The sequence below is a fragment of the Coregonus lavaretus genome, assembly GCF_964263955.1.
Source record: "Coregonus lavaretus genome assembly, chromosome: 2".
Taxonomy (NCBI): domain Eukaryota; kingdom Metazoa; phylum Chordata; class Actinopteri; order Salmoniformes; family Salmonidae; genus Coregonus; species Coregonus lavaretus.
Window position 1 is genome coordinate 79,784,950 of NC_139989.1, and position 25,023 is coordinate 79,809,972.

Here is a 25,023-nt window from a genome sequence, read left to right on the forward strand (position 1 = left end):
TCAGAATATCAGAAAAATTGTTGTTTTCAAAATTACAATGAGCTCCTGCTTCCTGTGTAATTTGAGATGAAACCACTGAACATACTTTTCTTAACATTGATATTATGAACTGATTTCAGTAATAGCATAATAATAGCAGACCTGTTGAACAAAGCAACACACTAGAATGTTGAACAAAGCAACACACTAGAATGTTAGTAAATATTTTATTTCTAAGAGATAATGAATAAAAGAGAACAATTTACATTCAATAATTAGTTGTCACTGTGTTCACCACAACCAACATGCTGCATCTCTGTTTAGGGGTCAGTGGTCTAAAATGAGTCTCTCTGGGGAGAGAGAGGAGGGGGGCCCTGCCTCTAAAATGAGTCTCTCTGGGGAGAGAGAGGAGGGGGGCCCTGCCTCTAAAATGATTCTCTCTGGGGGACATGACACCAAATCTAAGAGGTGAGATGACAATTTTGTTTAAGAATTTATAAAGAGTTTATATCCAAAACGCTATATCCACCATTTCTTCACGTTTGTGTTTTTCCATCAGAAATGAAGGCTTATGGGTGTGTAAAATATTACTGTTCTAAGATTTTAAATTAATAGATTTTAGTGTATGACATTTTCTCCTAAACGTCCACTGAGCAGCGCAGTCACCATTCAAATGTGTGCAGACTTGTTACAACTTCAGCTGTAAACACAAAGTGAGTTTGTCCATCTGTGACCAAGAGAAAGTGGTCTTAGTTAAATTCTATGAAATTATTTAGTATTTTTTTCATTTTGAAGGCTCTAAATCCGGCTGAGAATATCACAGCAAGATGAAACTAATATTGTTGCATTCTTTAGATTCTCCCATTTCATTTGCCCCACAGTGGAGGTGTCATAATACCCATAAAACCTAGTGGTCAAACAGGGAAATGGTTCCACTAGTTTTTCCACCATACGTTTTTCTTGTGTGGCGGTTCTTGTGGGCAAATTATGTCATCAAACTTTGTCATCAAAGTCTGGCATTCTCTGGATTAATGGTGCTTTCATGACAACTGGGAACTCAGAAAAAAACAAAGTCGAAACATGGATGTCAGTGATCTTCAGGTCGGGGCTCTAGAAAGATGCCTGAGTTCCCGACATGGAATTTTGAATTGAATGACTGTTCAAAATGCATTTTCTCAGTCAGAGCTCGTTTTTTTCAGAGTTCCCAGTTGTCTCGAACTCACTGAAGTCTGAGATTTCCCAGTTTCCAGTTTTTTTGAACGCAGCAGAAGTCATGCTGGATTAACAGCATGGCCAATGTATTCAACCTTTTCTGGATCATGGTGTTGCATGTGAATGTTTATCCTTTTAAGCTTGGAAAAGAGAATCTTAAACGCAGACTTGGACCACACACCCTCTCCACTGAATAGCAGGCTAGTGATTGCTTTGCAACGCTTGCAGTTAGCCACTGATTCCTTCCAAACCACTCATTGTTGAATTAGCTATTTCCAACTTGTTGTTTAATGTTTATGTCCGTTGGCCGATGAGCACTGATACGTTCTATCTATCATTTCTCTTCATATGACAAGGATTGAAAAGGATTTGCCAGTGGATTGTTGACTTGAATCATGATGACTGCTTGTCTAGCTTGCTAGCTAAGATTTTGAAAGTATGACGTTGACACGATCAGTCCAATCAAATCTACGGTAGATATAACGTGATTTGACGTAATGTTATCTGTGGCCAATGACCTTGAGCCTTTTGGATGGGCACTTCTAATGTAACTCTATGGCAGCACCCAAGAGGGTTGAATTTTCGAGCTCTCCCTGTAGATTTTACGGTGACGTAGAGTCTCCATGAGTGACAGAACACTGAGCCAATCACGGTGCAACTAGAGAACATTACCAACCCCTACGCTCTGTATTTTCCGTTGGCTGCCCCATCACCACAGAAAGCACTGAGCTAGGCTGAAACACCTGCATTTTGGAGCTGCCATACTTGGAGACCATGTTTGTATGCGGCTTTATTAACTAAATTATTTATTTTTTGACATTGTTTGCAAACTGATATGTGACACGTATTCATGTCAAAATAACATGCAAAACAGATGTAGTGTCGAGAAAACGATGCTGAGATGCTGTGAGAACGAGAAATCCGCTGACACTGTCCTCGATTATAATTATTTATTACATTTGAAGATCTCAGCGCCAATTTAAAGACTTCTGCAGACATCTGGAGAATAACCGGCCCCAATCTCTAATATGTTATTCTCCCCTCCTTTGTCCCAAACCATAGTATATACACTGCTCAAAAAAATAAAGGGAACACTTAAACAACACAATGTAACTCCAAGTCAATCACACTTACGTGAAATCAAAACTGTCCACTTAGGAAGCAACACTGATTGACAATAAATTTCACATGCTGTTGTGCAAATGGAATAGACAACAGGTGGAAATAATAGGCAATTAGCAAGACACCCCCAATAAAGAAGTGGTTCTGCAGGTGGTGACTACAGACCACTTCTCAGTTCCTATGCTTCCTGGCTGATGTTTTGGTCACTTTTGAATGCTGGCGGTGCTTTCACTCTAGTGGTAGCATGAGACGGAGTCTACAACCCACACAAGTGGCTCAGGTAGTGCAGCTCATCCAGGATGGCACATCAATGTGAGCTGTGGCAAGAAGGTTTGCTGTGTCTGTCAGTGTAGTGTCCAGAGCATGGAGGCGCTACCAGGAGACAGGCCAGTACATCAGGAGACGTGGAGGAGGCCATAGGAGGGCAACAACCCAGCAGCAGGACCACTACCTCCGCCTTTGTGCAAGGAGGAGCAGGAGGAGCACTGCCAGATCCCTGCAAAATGACCTCCAGCAGGCCACAAATGTGCATGTGTCTGCTCAAACGGTCAGAAACAGACTCCATGAGGGTGGTATGAGGGCCCGACGTCCACAGGTGGGGGTTGTGCTTACAGCCCAACACCGTGCAGGACGTTTGACATTTGCCAGAGAACACCAAGATTGGCAAATTCGCCACTGGCGCCCTGTGCTCTTCACAGATGAAAGCATGTTCACACTGAGCACATGTGACAGATATGACAGAGTCTGGAGACGCCGTGGAGAACGTTCTGCTGCCTGCAACATCCTCCAGCATGACCGGTTTGGCGGTGGGTCAGTCATGGTGTGGGGTGGCATTTCTTTGGGGGGCCGCACAGCCCTCCATGTGCTCGCCAGAGGTAGCCTGACTGCCATTAGGTACCGAGATGAGATCCTCAGACCCCTTGTGAGACCATATGCTGGTGCGGTTGGCCCTGGGTTCCTCCTAATGCAAGACAATGCTAGACCTCATGTGGCTGGAGTGTGTCAGCAGTTCCTGCAAGAGGAAGGCATTGATGCTATGGACTGGCCCGCCCGTTCCCCAGACCTGAATCCAATTGAGCACATCTGGGACATCATGTCTCGCTCCATCCACCAACGCCACGTTGCACCACAGACTGTCCAGGAGTTGGCGGATGCTTTAGTCCAGGTCTGGGAGGAGATCCCTCAGGAGACCATCCGCCACCTCATCAGGAGCATGCCCAGGCATTGTAGGGAGGTCATACAGGCACGTGGAGGCCACACACACTACTGAGCCTCATTTTGACTTGTTTTAAGGACATTACATCAAAGTTGGATCAGCCTGTAGTGTGGTTTTCCACTTTAATTTTGAGGGTGACTCCAAATCCAGACCTCCATGGGTTGATACATTTGATTTCCATTGATCAATTTTGTGTGATTTTGTTGTCAGCACATTCAACTATGTAAAGAAAAAAGTATTTAATAATATTATTTCATTCTTTCAGATCTAGGATGTGTTGTTTAAGTGTTCCCTTTATTTATTTGAGCAGTGTATATCCTATGTAACCTGATATGGGTGTTTTCCCCTACAGACCAATCCCAGGACTCCACCTAACAGACTTCCTCTGTTTTAGGGTGCCCCTATAGAAATGCTCCCCAGATACTCCCTTAAGCTGAGTCAACATCCTCTAAGACCATTTGCAAACGTCAGCAAAGTCATACATTGTTCAGAAACTACATATTTCCCCCCTTCGAGACTAACTAAGTCTCGAAAACAAAAAGAATAGGATTATGACAAATAACAATTTTTCTCTTATTGATTAACTTTAACAATAAAACAGATTTTATGGAGAGTAAACACATTTCTATGAAATATGAACAAATCTTTATGGAGTGTGAGAGCAAAAAACCTGTCTGGCAGCTTTCTTTCCAAATATCCATCAATCAATCAAGACAGTAAAATTCTCTCACGGCCCTTCTGCCCCAGGCAACCACTTAAGTACTCCAGATCAATTCATACATCTTTATCAATGCATTTTAAACTATGATGCAATTAAATACACATGAAAGCCTCAGCAAACAAAATACAATCAAATTTGTCCACATTCAGGCTGGTCGACCCATCGGACCCTCCTGTGGATTCTCTCTGTCCCTGCCTAGACCCAATATCCCTAAGCATCAAGGAAATAAACAAAAACATCTGAGATCCCCACATGTACCCAATAACAGCAAATATCATTCTACAAAAAGTAATACAGAAAGAATATGACACAAATGATGTATTACACATGCAAATATGTCTATATATCATTGCAGACACTGGAATGTAGTCCACTACACTTCATCTCCTCAGCAGTGTCGACTTTCAATGCAACGTCGATGATGGAATCTGAACATTTCCACACCTTCCTTGTTCCACTTCCTCCAGTCCATTCATATTGTCCCCTCTACACATTCCCCCATATGCTTCTGGAAGAAAAGAAAAGACCAAACAGTATCTTTTGCAAAACAACACATTCAAATTAAAACATCAATATAACTAAAAATGATATATAAAATGAATCACATTCCATTTCCCCCCTTTGATTCATCACAAAATACTAAAATCACAATAATATGTAAAAACTTGAAAAATGATCAGATATTCAACATTGATATCTATCCATCAATACTCCTTTGAGTATTTGACAAAAGGTTAAACCCTCTTATCGTTTCATTTGCAAAACCCTTCAAAGTATAGGTAATATTATCAATGTGATCTGCCAAAAATTTTACACCATACCATGGAAAAAGTCCAAGTTCCCACTTCTCTCCTAGACTTATCCTCCAATGGTAGGCTTCCAGACTATGAAACTTCTCTCTTTCAGAATCAGATTTATCTATGTCCCTTGCTTCCCCTCTTTTAATTGTAAAAACCTCATATGGAAGCTTCAACATCGACATGTAACAACATCCTTTCCATCCATAGGGTAAGAAGATATTCTTTCTCACCACAAACCCCAGATGTTTCTCTAAAATTCCCAATAGTCATATTACCATGCAAAAACGTATCTTTCACCATTAAAGTCCTGCTCTTCTTACTAACTTAAACATAAAAAGTTACATTATATTTCTCATTACTAACCTTATGTTCATGCTTACCCCAAGTCATCATATAATCATCACCATCTGATATTCCCCTAAACATCCCCTTTCCATCATATGTTTTATTTTAACAAAAACAGGTTTTAGCCCTCACGGGTTTCACCTCCAATGCTTCATGAAGCGCTGTTAACTGATTTTCCTTCCTATCTAACAAATTCACATAGGGTAATTCATTTAACCAAGAACACTTAAACCTAGGCCTAAACAAATGCTTCCACAACGACATTATTATATATGTTAATGATTGTTGCTGATACAACAGCCATTATAAAGCATAAGATTGAAACGTACTTGATAGAGGTTGAGCCACCGTCTCTAAGATTCAACCCCATGTTCCTGGTGCTGGAATTCTCAACAGACATGGACCCTCAAGATTCCTCACTGATCTTACAGAATGAGGTAACTGCTGGAACCAAAGATTCCTACCTGCCCATCCATCTTTAATTTGCAAAACAGAAGAATCAAATCCATATGCCTTCCATTTAGTTTCTCTCTTCCCTAACGAGCTGTATTGATCAGATATATCTTCTTGTCTTCCATCAAAATCAAAGAACTCATCCTGTACCTCCATGATAGTATTCTCCCTGATCTTCCCTCTAACATTACTCAAAATAAGTGAGCAATCACTCATAACCCTCTTCCACTTCATATCGTTGTACAAAATATACTTCCTTTGACTAGGTGAAACAGCTTCTACTTCTCGTCCTGATAACAACACTTCTTCTCCATAATTATCTCTCCACTGAACTCTAAATTTCCCTTCACCACTGTTCTCTCTCTCGTCCTAACATTGAAGCTGAGCTGACTGTCCTAGAGTTCCTTCAACCCTAGTTTTCATAACTTTTTAGTCTGACTTTTTCTCCTAATTTTTCAAAAACCATTTTACTGATTTATCCAAAAATTCCTTTCCCACTAATTTTGATGATATTTGATCGGGAAGTCCCCACCTGCTTATGACTTCTTTACACAAAACTTGGCAAACGATTGAGCATATTTTAGCTTAGTATTTTATTTATTTTTATTTTTTATTTCACCTTTATTTAACCAGGTAAGCCAGTTGAGAACAAGTTCTCATTTACAACTGCGACCTGGCCAAGATAAAGCAAAGCAGTGCGATAAAAACAACAACACAGAGTTACATATGGGGTTAAAAAACACATAAGGTCATAAAATACAACAGAAAATATATATACAGTGTGTGCAAATGTAGCAAGTTATGGAGGTAAGGCAATAAATAGGCTATAGTGCAAAATAATTACAATTAGTATTAACACTGGAATGCTAGATGTGCAAGAGATTATGTGCAAATAGAGATACTGGGGTGCAAAAGAGCAAAATAAATAACAATATAGGGATGAGGTAGTTGGGTGGGCTAATTTCAGATGGGCTGTGTACATGTGCAGTGATCGGTAAGGTGCTCTGACAACTGATGCTTAAAGTTAGTGAGGGAGATAAGAGTCTCCAGCTTCAGAGATTTCTGCAATTCATTCCAGTCATTGGCAGCAGAGAACTGGAAGGAATGGCGGCCAAAAGAGGTGTTGGCTTTGGGAATGACCAGTGAGATATACCTGCTGGAGCGCAGACTACGGGTGGGTGCTGCTATGGTGACCATTGAGCTAAGATAAGGCAGGGATTTGCCTAGCAGTGATTTATAGATGGCCTGGAGCCAGTGGGTTTGACGACGAACATGTAGTGAGGACCAGCCAACAAGAGCGTACAGGTCACAGTGGTGGGTAGTGTATGGGGCTTTGGAGACAAAACGGATGGCACTGTGATAGACTACATCCAATTTGCTGAGTAGAGTGTTGGAGGCTATTTTGTAAATGACATCGCCGAAGTCAAGGATCGGTAGGATAGTCAGTTTTTCGAGGGCATGTTTGGCAGCATGAGTGAAGGAGGCTTTGTTGCGAAATAGGAAGCCGATTCTAGATTTAACTTTGGATTGGAGATTCTTAATGATGTGTGACACCTATTAATGTCAAAATAACATGCAAAACAGACAACAACAAAAAAGCTAAACTGGTGGGGCTCTGCTCCAAAGCAATTACATGTGGCACAGGAACCACTGACTCACTGCATGTTTCTATTTTCAAGACACCTGCTGGTAACTCTTAACTGGTTAGGACAGTTCATGAGGTGTCCTAAATATCTGCCAACTAGGTGGGACACTTATGAATAAAGAGGCTTCATGCATAGCTATAAATTATACCCATAAGAGTAGAACTTAAACAGCTTTATTCTCAGCACTTATACGACACATTTTCTACTCTGAGACGCTTTTTGGATATGGGCCCAGATCTCAAAATATTGTAACGACCCAGTATTGTGTTCTGTGTTCGTGGGTGTGTTATTGTTCTCATGGGTGCTAGCAGGGGTTAAATATGCGAGGGCAGACGGAAAGGTTGGGGGGGTATGATGGGTAATCCCGCAGGGTTTTGAAATGCATAAATAGGGGTTACTGTCTCATCTCTCTCTCTCTCTTCTATTCGGGACCCTGATCTGCTGCTATGAGTCTGCCCTTAACTTGACGTTGTATATTCTGAATTTAGCTGCGTGGGCTGTGGCCTGAACAATAGCCGAGTTTAGGAATAAACCTGTGTTCTACCCTGCACACCTGATATCCGTCTCTTTTTCCTTTATGACCCAGCCCGGGTCATTACAATATTGTTTTAAAAAATGAATAATTGTTGTTTTACATAATAAAAAATGAATATTACTAATGTAAGCCACTGTAAAGACTGGGTTTAGTTTATTGTGTTGCTCTGCTCATGTTCGCGTTCTGGAACTGTCCGCGTCCACATACGGTTTGGCGCCTAGCATATTGTCCAGTTACACGCAGAGTGGTCTGAGGTGATCTTGGGGAACAACGACGGAGTTCGTTACAGTGTTGAGACACCGAAGTTGATTGTTCAATTTGCTTTTTTGCGTAATGGTCAGTGACAGTATGAGTGTAGCCAGATCCTTTTCACTCGCAATTCTTGTTTAATTGTGTGGTTCACCGGATTCGTCATCATCCTCAAGGGACAGACGAACGACCTGCTAGCTAGCCAAGCTAGTCGGTACAGCTAGCTAAGCTAGCTACTCTACCAGCAGCATCCTAGTTATCCTACCACTACATCATCACCACCTGCCTGCATTTCTTGTTGTTTCTTCCACCTGTTAAATACCGTGGAGGGCTTCTCCCTCTCTCGTTGACGGATGCTGGCCTACGCTCCCTCTGTCCATTGCATCCGCCATGGAGCCCAGTTTCATAATATTACCTTCTGTCCCTGGTTATGATGTAATCGCAAAAAAACAGACCTTATGATAGGTCATTTTTCACCCTACCAGCTCCGTGACACCGACTCGCCTTCAGAACATTCTATTCCCAGCCCATTGTTCTGCGTCACAACGCAAGCTTCACTATTGTTATCAATGAGACCTGCCTGCGTTAACCCTGTAGGTTTACCTCAGGTAACTTATTATTAACAAGGTTACAGCTACTTGGTGAGTGTTAACCCTGTAGGTTTACCTCAGGTAACTTATTATTAACAAGGTTATGATTAAATAATAGATAGATAGTTAATAATAATACAAAGATAATTAGGTAATTTGATATGCATCGAACTCTTCCTTCGTAGGCATCAAATTGAGCGAATGCTGCGCAGGTTCACTGAGTTGCAAACCAAATGGGTATAATGGGGTGATTGTTGTCTAATCGGGTGGTCTAGCTAATGGATTTGTAGATCAGACGCAGTTGCTACCTCAGATTATGAGCCTAGCAAGTGTCAAGAATGAGTTATGTAGTACCCACATACGGCCACAAGGAGGAGCAAGAGTGCCATAAACCCATACAGTTTTTTGCCGTAGAAACCCTAAACCTAACAATCAATCAAATGTATTTTTAAAGCCCTTTTTACACCAGCAGATGTCACAAAGTGCTATGCAGAAACTCTTACCCTACTTATAACCTATTTTAGCCGTAACCCTAACCCCTAATTCTAGGGTAGGGTAGCCTAGAACATTTTTAGAAACTATTTTAGTAATAATATTATCTTAGTAAATACAATTATAGTATTAAATAGCGTTTTGATTATTTTGTTGTTATTTTATTATATGTATAATTGCAAGACAGAACACTTGATAAATAAGACACATTTGTTTTATTTTTCAAATGTGGTTTGAACTGGGTGACCTAGTAACCTCTGTGTGAAAGTCCAGCAATTGGCGTGGGGCAGGTTTGAGACTGATCTAATACACTTTATTTCTCAGCTGCCTCACCATTGTCTGTACGTGAATTAATAACTTTTAATTGCTAAATATTTCCAATAGATGGCAGCATAAGACCACGAAGCATCAGTTATAGGCTACAAGCAGCAATATGATTGACATAAAATATAATGCAACCAAATACTCTATATCCCATGATTTTCTAAAATGGTCACTCATTACTTTAGTTAGCTATATATCTCGTATTAGCCCTGTGTTGCTTTTGGAAGAGCAATTAAATAGTGACTATAGCAGGTGTTGAACCCCTGGTAAATAATCACTAGTCAGATGCGCTAACCTCAACCCTAGTATACATGCATTATAAAACATGATCTTAATATCTGATATTGCGATTAAACAACCTCGGAATTGATAAGACAAGAGTGCGTCTTCCAGCCCGCCAATAAATTACATCATGCAACCCTCCCGGTTAGCAAATGTACCTCAACATGCCCCTCGCTTGTGCTAGAAGACAATGAATGTACTAGGAAAATACGTTTTTCTCGACCAGAGGTGACTAAGTTAATGGTCAGGCTTATTGATAATCGTTATAGTTATGAAGTATAATTTCAAAACATGAGCATAAAAACAGGTAATAATAAACATGAATCATCATTATATTATTTTACAGTAATCTGTTAAATGCTTTTTCAGTCGTTCCTCTTGCGTTAGTAGTGTGGAAAGGGAGTGCAGGAGTTTTCCTGTGAGGGGGAGTGGTGGTGTATTCAGGGAAAAAACTAAACTAACCTTCTGAAATGTCATTCATGGTCTTATGCTGCCATTTATTGGAATTATTTAGTAACTGCAGTAGTACTGAGTAAAGTATATCCTTACTAAAGTAGTAATTACTCAGAATTGCAAAATATGACATTTTCTAGTTCATTTTTACCACTTACAACCATAAAATAACCATTTATAGCATAACAAACAATGAAACTGACATAAACCAAAAACACCATTCATTTAGTTAACTATATATATATATATACTATTTATTTAGATGGGTGACATTATCTGCCAAAGTAATACCACTGTAGATAAAGAAGAGCTCTCCAGTTGGTGAACCAAAATATTCAAAGGCCATTTTCTCAAAAACAAGGTTACCGTTTATCATCTTTCAAAGCAGAATTACTTTCCCATTGTTCCTCAACTGTAGTGTATGATATACCTTTTTCTAGCTGAGTCTCTACTTTTATCCAATGTAAAAAAACACAATTTCAAATGTTGCTACATAAGATCGAATCGAGCCGGTCAACCACATTTGACTGTGTAAAACCTAGCAGTACTACTTATTTCTCTGAGAGTGAGGCAGATATATATATATATATATTATTACTGTGTAAAACCTAGTTATACTACTTATTTATCTGAGATTGAGGCAGATATATAGCATTTTGCAAAAAAACATGATTATTTGTCTCTCTGAAATGAAACCATCAAGTGATAGATTTTAAACAAATACATGTCTGTCATTGAACAATCCCATACCATCATTAGCTAGTGAAAAAACACACCAATCTCTTTCATAATTTCTTTAAACAATAAAACTAATTCATGAACATTTCTGAAAATGGATATATAGCGTTTTGGAATGAAACTCTTCTTATGTTTCCCCATCTGAGCTCAGAGTAGATGAGAGACGTAATGTTTGTCTCTGTTGTGTTGAAGCCCAATCAAGCAGGAGAGACCAGCCTCCCCTGTACCCAGCTGTGTGTCCATGAAGAGTGACCGGTCTATGGATCGTCCTATAGTGTTTAGACAGGGAGACTTTTCTAGTGAACAAAGGTAAGAAGAACTCATGGGTCATGGTCAGTGAGTTAAACAACACTGTCTCTAGTCATTTCTCCTCTCCCATTTTCCCATTTATTTTTGTTGTTTTCATAATCTATAGGCTAATCCTTTTTTCCCATTTTCATAGTCCTGAAACAATATTAAACTAACACATTTACATTTTAGTCATTTAGCAGACACTCTTATCTAGAGCGACTTACAGTTAGTGAGTGCATACATTTTTTTTTTCATACTGGTATATATATACTCCTTGTATATAGTCTAGTTATTACCTCAACTACCTGGTACCCCTGCACAATGACTCAGTACTGGTACTCCTTGTATATAGTCTAGTTATTACCTCAACTACCTGCTACCCTGCACATTGACTCAGTACTGGTACTCCTTGTATATAGTCTAGTTATTACCTCAACTACCTGCTACCCTGCACATTGACTCAGTACTGGTACTCCATGTATATAGTCTAGTTATTACCTCAACTACCTGGTACCCCTGCACATTGACTCAGTACTGGTACTCCTTGTATATAGTCTAGTTATTACCTCAACTACCTGGTACCCCTGCACATTGACTCAGTACTGGTACTCCTTGTATATAGTCTAGTTATTACCTCAACTACCTGCTACCCTGCACATTGACTCAGTACTGGTACTCCTTGTATATAGTCTAGTTATTACCTCAACTACCTGGTACCCCTGCACATTGACTCAGTACTGGTACTCCTTGTATATAGTCTAGTTATTACCTCAACTACCTGCTACCCTGCACATTGACTCAGTACTGGTACTCCTTGTATATAGTCTAGTTATTACCTCAACTACCTGCTACCCTGCACATTGACTCAGTACTGGTACTCCTTGTATATAGTCTAGTTATTACCTCAACTACCTGGTACCCCTGCACATTGACTCAGTACTGGTACTCCTTGTATATAGTCTAGTTATTACCTCAACTACCTGGTACCCCTGCACATTGACTCAGTACTGGTACTCCTTGTATATAGTCTAGTTATTACCTCAACTACCTGCTACCCTGCACATTGACTCAGTACTGGTACTCCTTGTATATAGTCTAGTTATTACCTCAACTACCTGGTACCCTGCACATTGACTCAGTACTGGTACTCCTTGTATATAGTCTAGTTATTACCTCAACTTCCTGGTACCCCTGCACATTGACTCAGTACTGGTACTCCTTATAGCCTCATTATTGTTATTTTATTATGTTACTATTTCCTTTTTTTATTTAGCTAATTGTTGTTACTTTTTAACTAAATTGTTGGGAAAGGGCTCGTAAGTAAGCATTTCACGGTAAAGTGTACCACTGTTGTATTTGGCGCATGTGACATACAATTCTATTTAATTTAATTTGAAGGTCATGCGTAAAAACATGTCATCAGGTCGAGCAGTCGTCTCACGCCGAACGGTCGTCTCACGCCGAACTGCGCATGTGCAGGCCGTCAAATCAAAGGCACTCCTTCCATATACAGTTGTTTTTGACTAACATGAAAACGTGTCAGTTTGTCACTTTCACGAGGTTGAAGTAATAATGTGTTCAACAACTTACGACAGAACATTTAGAAAATGAACAAATCAATCAAACCAAATGTGATTTGTCACATGCACCGAATACAACATGTGTAGACCTTACCCTGAAATGCTTACTCACGAGCCCTTTCCCAACAATTTAGTTAAAAAGTAACAAAAAGTAACTAAATAAAAAAAGGAAATAGTAACATAATAAAATAACAATAATGAGGCTATAACCAACAATGCAGAGTTTTTTAAAAAGTAACTAAGAAACATTCTTTTGCTAAATAAACCAACAACTAAGGAAGTCATTTTTATTTTTTTGACTTCTCAAACCCTGGCCTGGTCTGCTTAATATGAGTACCCAATTATATTTTTTTACATTCAGAGGTCGAGACAGCATGTGTGGTAGAGAGAGAGAGGAGGGGGCCCCTGCCTCTAAAATGAGTCTCTCTGGGGAGAGAGAGGAGGGGGGCCCTGCCTCTAAAATGAGTCTCTCTGGGGAGAGAGAGGAGGGGGGCCCTGCCTCTAAAATGAGTCTCTCTGGGGAACATGACACCAAAGCTAAGAGGTGAGATGACAATGTTGTTTAAGAATTCATAAGGAGTTTATCATACACACACACATCTTTACCAGCACACACACACATCTATAGAAGTTCTGCATGACACAATAATTTAACCTACTCTTAGTTATTGCCTAATATGATGTCATGCAGAACCTTACTGTTTTTACTAATTCTGATCGTTGTTACAAGCAGAATTTTGACAATACTACCGTCAAATCAACACACTCTTCACTCCTGTTTTAACCAAAAAGGGTTCTATCGCTTGCTTAATATATGGAACCATTAAAAGTTCTATATAGATACCTTTTATAGGGTTCTTTAATAAGATCTCTAGAGGTTCTTCTTCACTGAACCAAAATGGTTCCATATAGAACCCTGCATGGTGCCATTTATGAATGATGACTACTACTATTAAATAGGAATATTTTTTGCTAGAATATAATTTATAGGACAATAGGAATGGTTGAAAAAAATCCCAATATTCATTAAAAATTATCCTTAGAAACAGCAGTGCTGGGGATTTGGAAAGCCATAGTCAGTCAATCAACAACAGAATAATACTCTTATGAAAAATATTGATCTTTAACTTACAGTCTGTGGATGCTATGCGACTAGAAAGGTTAAAAATGCATGTAAGAAATCACAGCGCAGCTGAAAAAAATATGGCAGGTGGAAATCTAAAGAGGATGTTCTAAGGAGATAGGTGGGCGGGGCTGAGAATAGCAGAGGGGTGGGATTAAAAAAGATCATGATCGGTAATAGTCATTACTATAAAGCCCTTTTTACACCAGCAGATGTCACAAAGTGCTATACAGAAACTCTTACCCTACGTTTTACCTATTTCAGCCTTAAGGGTAGGGTAGCCTAGAACACTTTTAGAAACTATTTTAGTAATAATATTATGTTAGTAAATACAATTATAGTATTAAATAGCATTTTGATAATTTTGATGTTATTAGTTATTTTATGATATTTATTATTGCAAGGCAGAACGCTTGATAAACAAGACACATTTATTTTATTTTTCAAATGTGGTTTGAACTGGGTGACCTAGTCACCTCTATGTGAATGTCCAGAAATTGGCTTGGGGCAGGTGGGGCAGGTTTGAGACTGATCTAAGGAATTAACGATTAGTTACCGGAGTATAACTCCAGTTCTATGAGTGGAGTGGAGCCCCATAGGGGAGCTCTGCTTCTAATGGTTTACCCTCTGCCCTAAGGCAGCAGCAGCCTGAGACAAAATTATGCACACACCTACAGCCAATAGGAGTACAGGTGTCCCTATAAGAGGGGGTGCCTCCCCTCAATCAGCCTCCCGAGATATTTTTCTTCAGCGAGACTAGAGAGGGTCGGCAGGGCCTTAAGTCCTATGGGGCTCCGCTCCACTCATAGAACTGGAGTTACACTCCGGTAACTAATCGTTCTATATCGTGGAGCTCCGCCCCATAGGGGAGCTCTGCTCCTAATGGTTTAAGGCAGAGCGTAGCGCTCCAAAATGTACTCCCTGCCGAGCCTAACACTTCCCATCGAAACGAGAAAGTCAAGCCTAGCAATGGCTGCAACCGAGTCCCACAGTACTGCAACTAAAAACCCCTACGGGCGTCACAATATACCGCGTCATCGGTTAAAAGACCCGCCCCACCTAGTCCAATGGCAATGCCAATGACTAGTGGGCAGATCACCAGAATAGAAGCCATACTAATCTGTACTAGCAGATAGATGTGCCTCAATATCCTGTGAAAACACTACCGACCACTAATGGAATGACATCAAGTGTCACTCTACATTATGAACGCGGTAGACAGCCTCACTCACTCAATGGAATCGCAGAGATTAGTGGGCAGGAACAAAAACATGAGTCATACTAACTGAACAAGCAGATAGATGACCTCATACTCTGTTAATCAACGCATGCCTCTACTGTACTGACCCTGTCAGTCAGGATTCATGCCACAAAATATGTTTTCTTATCCAAAGCGGACCTGATGGAAACCCAGTCCATAGTCCTGCTTTTCCCTCTCTTCCTAGCTCCAGATCTCCCTTCAGCTATGCTGAGTACAGACCGAGCCAAAGAGTTAGAAAACACATCTGTCAAAAACACGTCTTCCTAACCAAAGCGGACCTGATGGAAACCTGTGTCCACAGTCCTGCTTCTCCTCTCTTTCTTGCTCAAGATCTCCCTTCAGCCACGCTGAGTACAGATCGAGCCAGAGAATTAGAAGACATATCTAGGAGATAGAAACGGATAAATGGAGACGGCGTCGACCAGGATGCTGCTCTACAGATATCCTCTACTCCTGTTCCTCAAAAAAGGGCAGTAGAAGCCGCTACTCCACGAGTGGAGTGAGCTCTGATACCCTGAGGCAATTGCCGCCCTGCTACCTCATAAGCTGTCTCAATGCCTTCACAAAGCCAGTGAGACAGCCTCTGTTTTGAAAGTGGTCTACCTAGTGCAGCCGCACCGTGACACACAAACAACTGAGGCGATGACCTAATCGCTGCTGTGCGCTCGACGTAGCACGCCAAAGCGCGTACCGGGCACAGGCGATAGAGCTTCTCCTCACTCCTCTCTCTATGAGGAGGAGGAGAAAAAGCCCACAGCTCCACGGTCTGTGACCTATATGAACTCTTAATAACCTTCGGCACAAATGCCGGGTTAGGACGTAACACTGCTCTGCTCAGGTCACCATTGATGGCCAGGCAGTCAGGTCTCGTCGAAAGAGCACACAAATCACTAACCCGCTTAGCTGTAGTCAAAGCGAGCAACAGTGCTGTCTTGATAGACAGCATCTTGAGGGGTATTTGATTCAATGGCTCGAACGGCGACTTACATAGCGCTTCGAGTACCAAAGCCAAATCCCACTGAGGAAGCGTGACTCTAGGTGTTGGCCTATGTCGCCGCGTTCCTAATAGGAAGCGTTTCACTAGAGGGTGGCTAAAAACATTGTCTCTGCCAAAACCCTCATGACAAGCTGAAATCGCTGCTGCAAACACTCTAATCGTGGCAGGCGATTTTTGCTTATCAAACATGAGCTGCAGAAAAGAGAGGATACTCTCCACCTGACAGCTCATGGGGTCCACACCTTGTGTGACACACCATCGTGAAAACACGTTCCATCTACTGGCATACATCTTAGAAGTGGAACTGGCACGTGAACCCTGTATGGTCCTGATCACTGCATCAGATAACCCACGGCGCTCTAGCCTGTCCCTCTCAGCAGCCAGGCCTTCAGTGGTTGGCCGATTATGGGCAATTTCCCTATCGTGCCAGCCGCCTGAGACAACGCGTCCTGTCGATGTGGAATTGGCCAAGGTGGCGCAATCAACATCTAACTCATCTCCGCAAACCACAGAGCCCCCGGGCGATCGGGTGCTATCAGTATCACTGACAGCCCCCCTGACCTCACCCTGGCTAGCAGTGGGAGAATGCAGGACAGCGGAAGGAATGCATAAGGAGAACTCTCGGCCACGGTTGGTGCGCAAAGGCGTCCCTTCCCAGTGGCGGTTCGTCCTGTTCCCTCAGAGAGAACCACAGAGGACATTGCGCGTTCACGCGTGACGCGAATAGGTCCACCTCGGCTCTCCCGAATTGTTCCCAAATCTGGAGAACAATGTCTGGATGCAGACACCACTCGTCGTCTCGAGGACCCACTCTTGACATGAGGTCTGCTCCTACGTTCAAGTAGCCCGGAATGTGTGCTGCTCTCAATGAGCGAAGGTGCTCATGAGCCCACAGCCACAATTCCTCTGCCGCCCGATGGAGAGCAGGAGACCTGACTCCACCCTGGCGATTTATGTGGGCTACTGTGGTCCGGTTGTCTGACCAGACCAGCACATCGCGACCCCGAAGGGTAGACGCGAAGTGGGTCAGAACCAGTCGAACCGTTTCCAACTCCAGGAGGTTGATGTGACGACCTGATTGAGGCCACACACCTCCTATCGCTTGTGTCTGACATGTCCCTCCCCATCCCGTCAGGGACCCATCCGTGAATACTGGGATGTGAGAGGACACCTTTCCTATCGGGACTCCGTGCGTGAGAACGCGCGAGTTTCTCCAATAGTTTAGGTCTGCACTGAGCGAGAGGGGAACTACCACCAACCGATGACGTTGACGCAATGGGTCTAGTCTTAGTTGGGCGAACCATCGCTGCATTCTGCGCATGTGCATGAGTCCCAGCGGAACCACAGAGTGGGCTGACGACATGAGACCCAAAAGTGACATGATCGACAGCGCCGTCACCGTGTGATTCGGACGACACTTCCTAAGGGCTAGCAACAAGGCTACCCTTCGGGGGTCCGAAATTCGAGACCTCATCCTCACAGTGTCTAGCTGTATCCCCAGGTAGACAATCTGATGAGTGGGCCAGAGTGATCGCCAGCTCTGCTGACGGGGCGAGAACCAGTAGGTTGTCCAGGTAGGCTAGTAGCCGTATTCCCTGACGACGCAACGGTTCCAATGCCGCCTCCACACACTTGGAAAATGTGCGAGGTGCCAGGGCGTACCCAAATGGCATCCTCGTGTATTCGTACACCACCCCTTGAAAGGCGAACCGCAGAAACTTCCTGTGACGCGGCTGAACCGGCACATGAAAGCACGCGTCCTTTAGGTCTATGCTCGTACAAAAGTCCCCTCTCTGGACACATTCCAGCAGACGTTTTGTCATTAGCATTCGGAAGGGCCGTTTGGTTATGCTCTCGTTGAGAATGCGTAAATCCAAAATCGGCCTCACTCCCCCCGTCTTTTTGGGCACTAGGAAATAAGGCGAATATAGCCCTTTGTTCCTTTGCTCCCGGGGAACTACTGTCACCGCCTCCTTCGCCAAAAGTTCCGTAATCTCTGTCATCAGAGCGGCCACTTTGTCTGGCGTTTTCATCACCGTCTCCACCCCTCCCCTGAACGGGGGTGGGGTCCGGTGGAATTGGAGAGCATAACCCTTCTGCAACGTTTGTTCTAGCCAGCGTGAGAGGGTGCAGCTTCTTCGTCACTGCCAGCAATGCAGAGAAAGTGGCTGGGCGCGAAGCTGTGGTGCATCCAGTAGGAAGGACCTGTATTCCTCTATGGCCCTTACCGCCACTGTTCCCCAACATTAAAGTGGTGGACAGCCCAAGGTGGGCCTCTTGTGAAAGGGAGAGGAAAAGCGTTCTGAGAAAGAAAGAGGAGTAGGGACATCGGTTAAACCCGTAACCGTCGTATTCCTGCCCTCCTTGAACGCATCGCGGGTCTGAATTGCGCTGACCGAGGCCACAGCCTGCGGCAGGGCACCATCCCCAGCAAGCGATTGCGTCATCTTAGGTGACTGCAATTCGCTATCAGAGCCCTTCACTACAGTACTCCTAGAAGTCTGTAGTATGAGGTCTCTATGATGTAAAACAAGGCGGCGCCTTGATACCTTCTTAACTTTCACCTTCTGTGTGTGTTCAACTCTGCACCCCTGGTGGGTTGAGTCACGCTCAGTGTGGTGAGTATTAGCGCGTTCAAAGGGAAGTGGGGGCGCCGATACACTGGGCACCTTCGTGACCGTGGTAATCGGGCCCTCCGTGAACGCAGCATGGGTCTGAATCGCACTAACCGAGACCTTAGTCTGCGATAGTGCGCCATCCCCAAAAAGCGGCTGCGTCATCATGTCTCCTGACTGAGACTGCAGCCTGCTATGAGAGACACTCACTACAGTACTCCTTGGGGTCTGTAATGTGAGGTCTCTTTGAGATAAACCAAAACGGCGTCTAGGTATTATTCCTCCTTTCACCTCCTGTGTGCGTTCAGCTCTGCACCTCTGGTGGGCTGAACTACACTCAGTGTGGTGAGCCTAGGCGCGTTCAGAAAAAGGTGGGGGCGCCGATACACTGGGCACCTTCGTGACCGTGGTAATCGGGCCCTTCTTGAACGCAGCATGGGTCTGGGTCGTACTAACAGAGACCTTAGTCTGTGATAGTGCGCCATCCCCAATGTGGTTATTATCAGCGCGTTCTGAGAGAAAACGGGGGCGCCGATACGTTGGTTACGCCCGTAACCGTAGTAATCAGGCCCTCCGTGAACGCAGCACGGGTCTGAACTGCACTGACTGAGGCGTTAGCCTGAGACAGAGCGCCGTCCCGAATAGCGGTCGCGTCATCATGCCATTATCTGGCTGAGACTGCAGCCTGCTATGTGAGACACTCACTACAGCACTCCTAGGAGTCTGTAAAGTGAGGTCTTTATAAGGTACACTTAATACCTTTTATATACCTGCCTTATGTGTGCATTCAGCAACGCACCATGGTGGGCTAAGCTGCACTCATAGTGGTAAGAGAGAGAGCAAGAGTGAGGAAGGTCGAACGCTCTCGGATGTATTATGGAAAAGGGGCTCTTTTTTGACAGTGTCAAGTAGAGCCAACTCTTTATTACACACATCAACAAAAAACATTCTCCTCCATACACTCAACGGTAGGGTGGGGGGGGGGGACAGTGGGCTCGGTCACAGCAGGCGCTGTGCCGTCTTCCGTTCTCTCCCCCTCGCCTGTCATAAACGGCGTCTCTTCTGGCCGCCCTTCGGGTGATGCCAGGTTGACGCTTTAATGACCTCTCTCGCCGGCACCTCTGGCGCTGCAGGGGGGGGCGAGGCCCGCTCCCTTGCTGCTGGAGGCCGCCGTCTGACGCCAAGCTGTAGCGAGAGTAACGGCCGCCCTTCCTCATATCCACTTCCGGGTTGGAGGGAATGGGGGGCAGCTTAATCTCCCGCTGTTTAGCAGCCCACTCAATGATACCTGAGAATTCAGGCACAGAGAGGCTGTGGCGTCATCATCCAGGGATGTAATGACCTCACAATTTCCTGAAGGAAAAGGGGTGTTAAACATCTGGGTCAGTGTAATGAATTGTTCCAATAGAATATTCATTTCTTCCCCAATAGCCCTGTCATCTCCTGAGTCAGCGCCTTCAGATGATGCCTCAGAAGCTGAGACTAACACTGATAGCATATCCTCAAGAGGAATATCCTCCCTAAAAATGCCCAACGCTGCTTCCACTCCTTCAAAAAAGGAGGGCGCAGCTGGCGCATAGTGGGGGATTAATGAAGCTGTCCCTGGCGTGCTGTGTCCCTCAACCCATGAAACATATGTCGGGGCGGTCGACAGCCGCCAAGGGGAACAGCGACATTGAGCTCTGAAAAGAGCTTTTGTTAAATAATTACCCTATGGATAAGCTTGGTGTGCTCATTGTAGGACGACGTCGATGATCTGGAAAATCGACGGCTTTTTCTTCGTCCTGAGTCTTCTCTTCGTCTCTTCTTGGCTTCTTCAGTCTAGTCCAGTCGCTGAAGAAAAAGGGAGGCTGATTGAGGGGAGGCACCCCCTCTTATAGGGACACCTGTGCTCCTATTGGCTGTAGGTGTGTGCATAATTTTGTCTCAGGCTGCTGCTGCCTTAGGGCAGAGGGTAAACCATTAGGAGCAGAGCTCCCCTATGGGGCGGAGCTCCACGATATAGAACAAGAAAAATACACTTTATTCTCAGCTGCCTCACCAATGTCTGTACTTGAATTAATCACTTTTAATTGCTAAATATTTCCAATAGATGGCAGCATAAGACCACAAAGCATCAGTTATAGGCTACAAGCAGCAATATGATTAACATAAAATAGCATGCAACCAAAGACTATGTCCCATGATTTTCTAAAATGGTCACTCATTACTTTAGCTAGCTATATATCTCGTATTAGGCCTGTGATGCTTTTGGAAGAGCAATTAAATAGTGACTATAGCAGGGGTTGCACCCCTGGTAAATAATCACTAGTCAGATGCTTTAACCTCAACCCTAGTATTCATGTATTATAAAAAAATATCTTAATATCTGATATTGGGAGGAAATAACCTCGGAATAGATAAGACAAGAGTGCATCTTCCAGCCCGCCAATAAATTACATCATGCAAATGTACCTCAACATTCCCCTCGCTTGCGCTAGAAGGCAGAGTACTCGCTGCCGCTGACGGCACAAGCTTTTTATCGGGGCTGAGTTGGCTACTTGTTCGAGAAGGCAGAGTGCTCGCTGCTGGTTGATGAATCTGACAATGAATGTACTAGGAAAATACATTTTTCTCGACCAGAGGTGACTCAATTAATGTTAATTGATTGGGTCTAATGGTCGTCTTGTGCTGAACTGCACATGTGCAGGCCGTCAAATCAAAGGCACTCCTTCGATATAAAGTTGTTTTTGACTAATTTGAAAATGTGTCAGTTTGTTAAACTACTTAAGACAGAACATTTTCTAAATGAACAACTAAGGAAGTCATTTTTATCTCTCATTGACATCTCAAACCCCAAACCCTGGCCTGGTCTGCTTCATATGCATTCCCAGAAGAAATTTTTTACATCAGCAGTTGTCACAAAGTGCTTATATAGAAACCCAGTCTAAAACCCCAAACAGAAAATGCAAAAAAAACATTTGTCTCTCTGAAATGAAGCCATTAAGTGATCGATTTTAAACAAACACATGTCTGTCATTGAACAACACCATGCCATGATTAGCTAGTGAGAAAACACAACCATTTATTTGATAATTTCTTTAAACAATAGATGGTAATTTAAGAACATTTCTGAATATGGATATATAGCGTTTTTGAAATGAAACTCTTGTTATGTTTCCAAATCTGAGCTCAGAGTAGATGAGAGACGTAATGTTTGTCTCTGTTGTGTTGAAGCCCAATCAAGCAGGAGAGACCAGCCTCCCCTGTACCCAGCTGTGTGTCCATGAAGAGTGACCGGTCTATGGATCAACCTATAGTGTTTAGAGAGGGAGACTTTTCTACTGAACAAAGGTAAGAAGAACTCATGGGTCATGGTCAGTGAGTTAAACAACACTGTCTCTAGACATTTCTCCTCTCCCATTTTCCCATTTATTTTTGTTGTTTTCATAATCCATAGGCTAATCCTTTTTTTCAATTTTCATAGTCCTGAAACAATATTAAACTAACACTACATTCCCTCCCTGTGTGTGTGTGTGTGTCTGTCAGTGAGTGTGTGTGCACTCCCTGGATGAGGAGATGTAATCTCTATCCTGATTGCCTAGTCACTTTTAACCCTACCTACATGTACATATTACCTCAACTACCTGGTACCCCTGCACATTGACTCAGTACTGGTACTCCTTGTATATAGTCTAGTTATTACCTTAACTACCTGGTACCCCTGGACATTGACTCAGTACTGGTACTCCTTGTATATAGTCTAGTTATTACCTTAACTACCTGGTACCCCTGCACATTGACTCGGTACTGGTACTCCTTGTATATAGTCTAGTTATTACCTTAACTACCTGGTACCCCTGCACATTGACTCAGTACTGGTACTCCTTGTATATAGTCTAGTTATTACCTCAACTACCTGGTACCCCTGCACATTGACTCAGTACTGGTACTCCTTGTATATAGTCTAGTTATTACCTCAACTACCTGGTACCCCTGCACATTGACTCAGTACTGGTACTCCTTGTATATAGTCTAGTTATTACCTCAACTACCTGGTACCCCTGCACATTGATTCAGTACTGGTACTCCTTGTATATAGTCTGGTTATTACCTCAACTACCTGGTACCCCTGCACGTTGACTCAGTACTGGTACTCCTTGTATATAGTCTAGTTATTACCTCAACTACCTGGTACCCCTGGACATTGACTCAGTACTGGTACTCCTTGTATATAGTCTAGTTATTACCTTAACTACCTGGTACCCCTGGACATTGACTCAGTACTGGTACTCCTTGTATATAGTCTAGTTATTACCTTAACTACCTGGTACCCCTGCACATTGACTCAGTACTGGTACTCCTTGTATATAGTCTAGTTATTACCTTAACTACCTGGTACCCCTGGACATTGACTCAGTACTGGTACTCCTTGTATATAGTCTAGTTATTACCTTAACTACCTGGTACCCTGCACATTGACTCAGTACTGGTACTCCTTGTATATAGTCTAGTTATTACCTTAACTACCTGGTACCCCTGCACATTGACTCAGTACTGGTACTCCATGTATATAGTCTAGTTATTACATCAACTACCTGGTACCCCTGGACATTGACTCAGTACTGGTACTCCTTGTATATAGTCTAGTTATTACCTCAACTACCTGGTACCCCTGGACATTGACTCAGTACTGGTACTCCTTGTATATAGTCTAGTTATTACCTTAACTACCTGGTACCCCTGGACATTGACTCAGTACTGGTACTCCTTGTATATAGTCTAGATATTACCTTAACTACCTGGTACCCCTGCACATTGACTCAGTGCTGGTACTCCTTGTATATAGTCTAGTTATTACCTTAACTACCTGGTACCACTGCACATTGACTCAGTACTGGTACTCCTTATATATAGTCTAGTTATTACCTCAACTACCTGGTACCCCTGGACATTGACTCAGTACTGGTATTCCTTGTATATAGTCTAGTTATTACCTTAAATACCTGGTACCCCTGCACATTGACTCAGTGCTGGTACTCCTTGTATATAGTCTAGTTATTACCTTAACTACCTGGTACCCTGCACATTGACTCAGTACTGGTACTCCTTGTATATAGTCTAGTTATTACCTCAACTACCTGGTACCCCTGCACATTGACTCAGTACTGGTACTCCTTGTATATAGTCTAGTTATTACCTCAACTACCTGGTACCCCTGCACATTGACTCAGTACTGGTACTCCTTGTATATAGTCTAGTTATTACCTCAACTACCTGGTACCCCTGTACATTGACTCAGTACTGGTACTCCTTGTATATAGTCTAGTTATTACCTTAACTACCTGGTACCCCTGCACATTGACTCAGTACTGATACTCCTTGTATATAGTCTAGTTATTACCTCAACTACCTGGTACCCCTGGACATTGACTCAGTACTGGTACTCCTTGTATATAGTCTAGTTATTACCTCAACTACCTGTTACCCTGCACATTGACTCAGTACTGGTACTCCTTGTATATAGTCTAGTTATTACCTCAACTATCTGGTACCCCTGCACATTGACTCGGTACTGGTACTCCTTGTATATAGTCTAGTTATTACCTTAACTACCTGGTACCCCTGCACATTGATTCAGTACTGGTACTCCTTGTATATAGTCTAGTTATTACCTCAACTACCTGGTACCCCTGCACATTGACTCGGTACTGGTACTCCTTATAGCCTCATTATTATATTTTTTATTATGTTACTATTTCCTTTTTCTATTTAGCAACTTTTTTTTACTTTTAACTCTGCATTGTTGGGAAAGGGCTCGTTAGTAAGGATTTCACGGTAAAGTGAAACTGTTGTATTCGGATAAAATATAATTGACCAACATTTCTGAAAATGGATATATAGCGTTTTGGAATGAAACTCTTCTTATGATTCCCCATCTGAGCTCAGAGTAGATGAGAGACGTAATGTTTGTCTCTGTTGTGTTGAAGTCCAATCAAGCAGGAGAGACCAGCCTCCCC

General features: G+C 42.9%; 1 long non-coding RNA gene across 1 annotated transcript; it reads left to right on the top strand.

The window, feature by feature from the left end:
• Positions 1–254: 254 nt before the first annotated feature.
• Positions 255–25,023, top strand: LOC311142746. Its single transcript, XR_014614375.1, has 3 exons — positions 255–447; positions 11,350–11,466; positions 24,994–25,023. It is a non-coding gene; the product is annotated as an uncharacterized lncRNA (long non-coding RNA).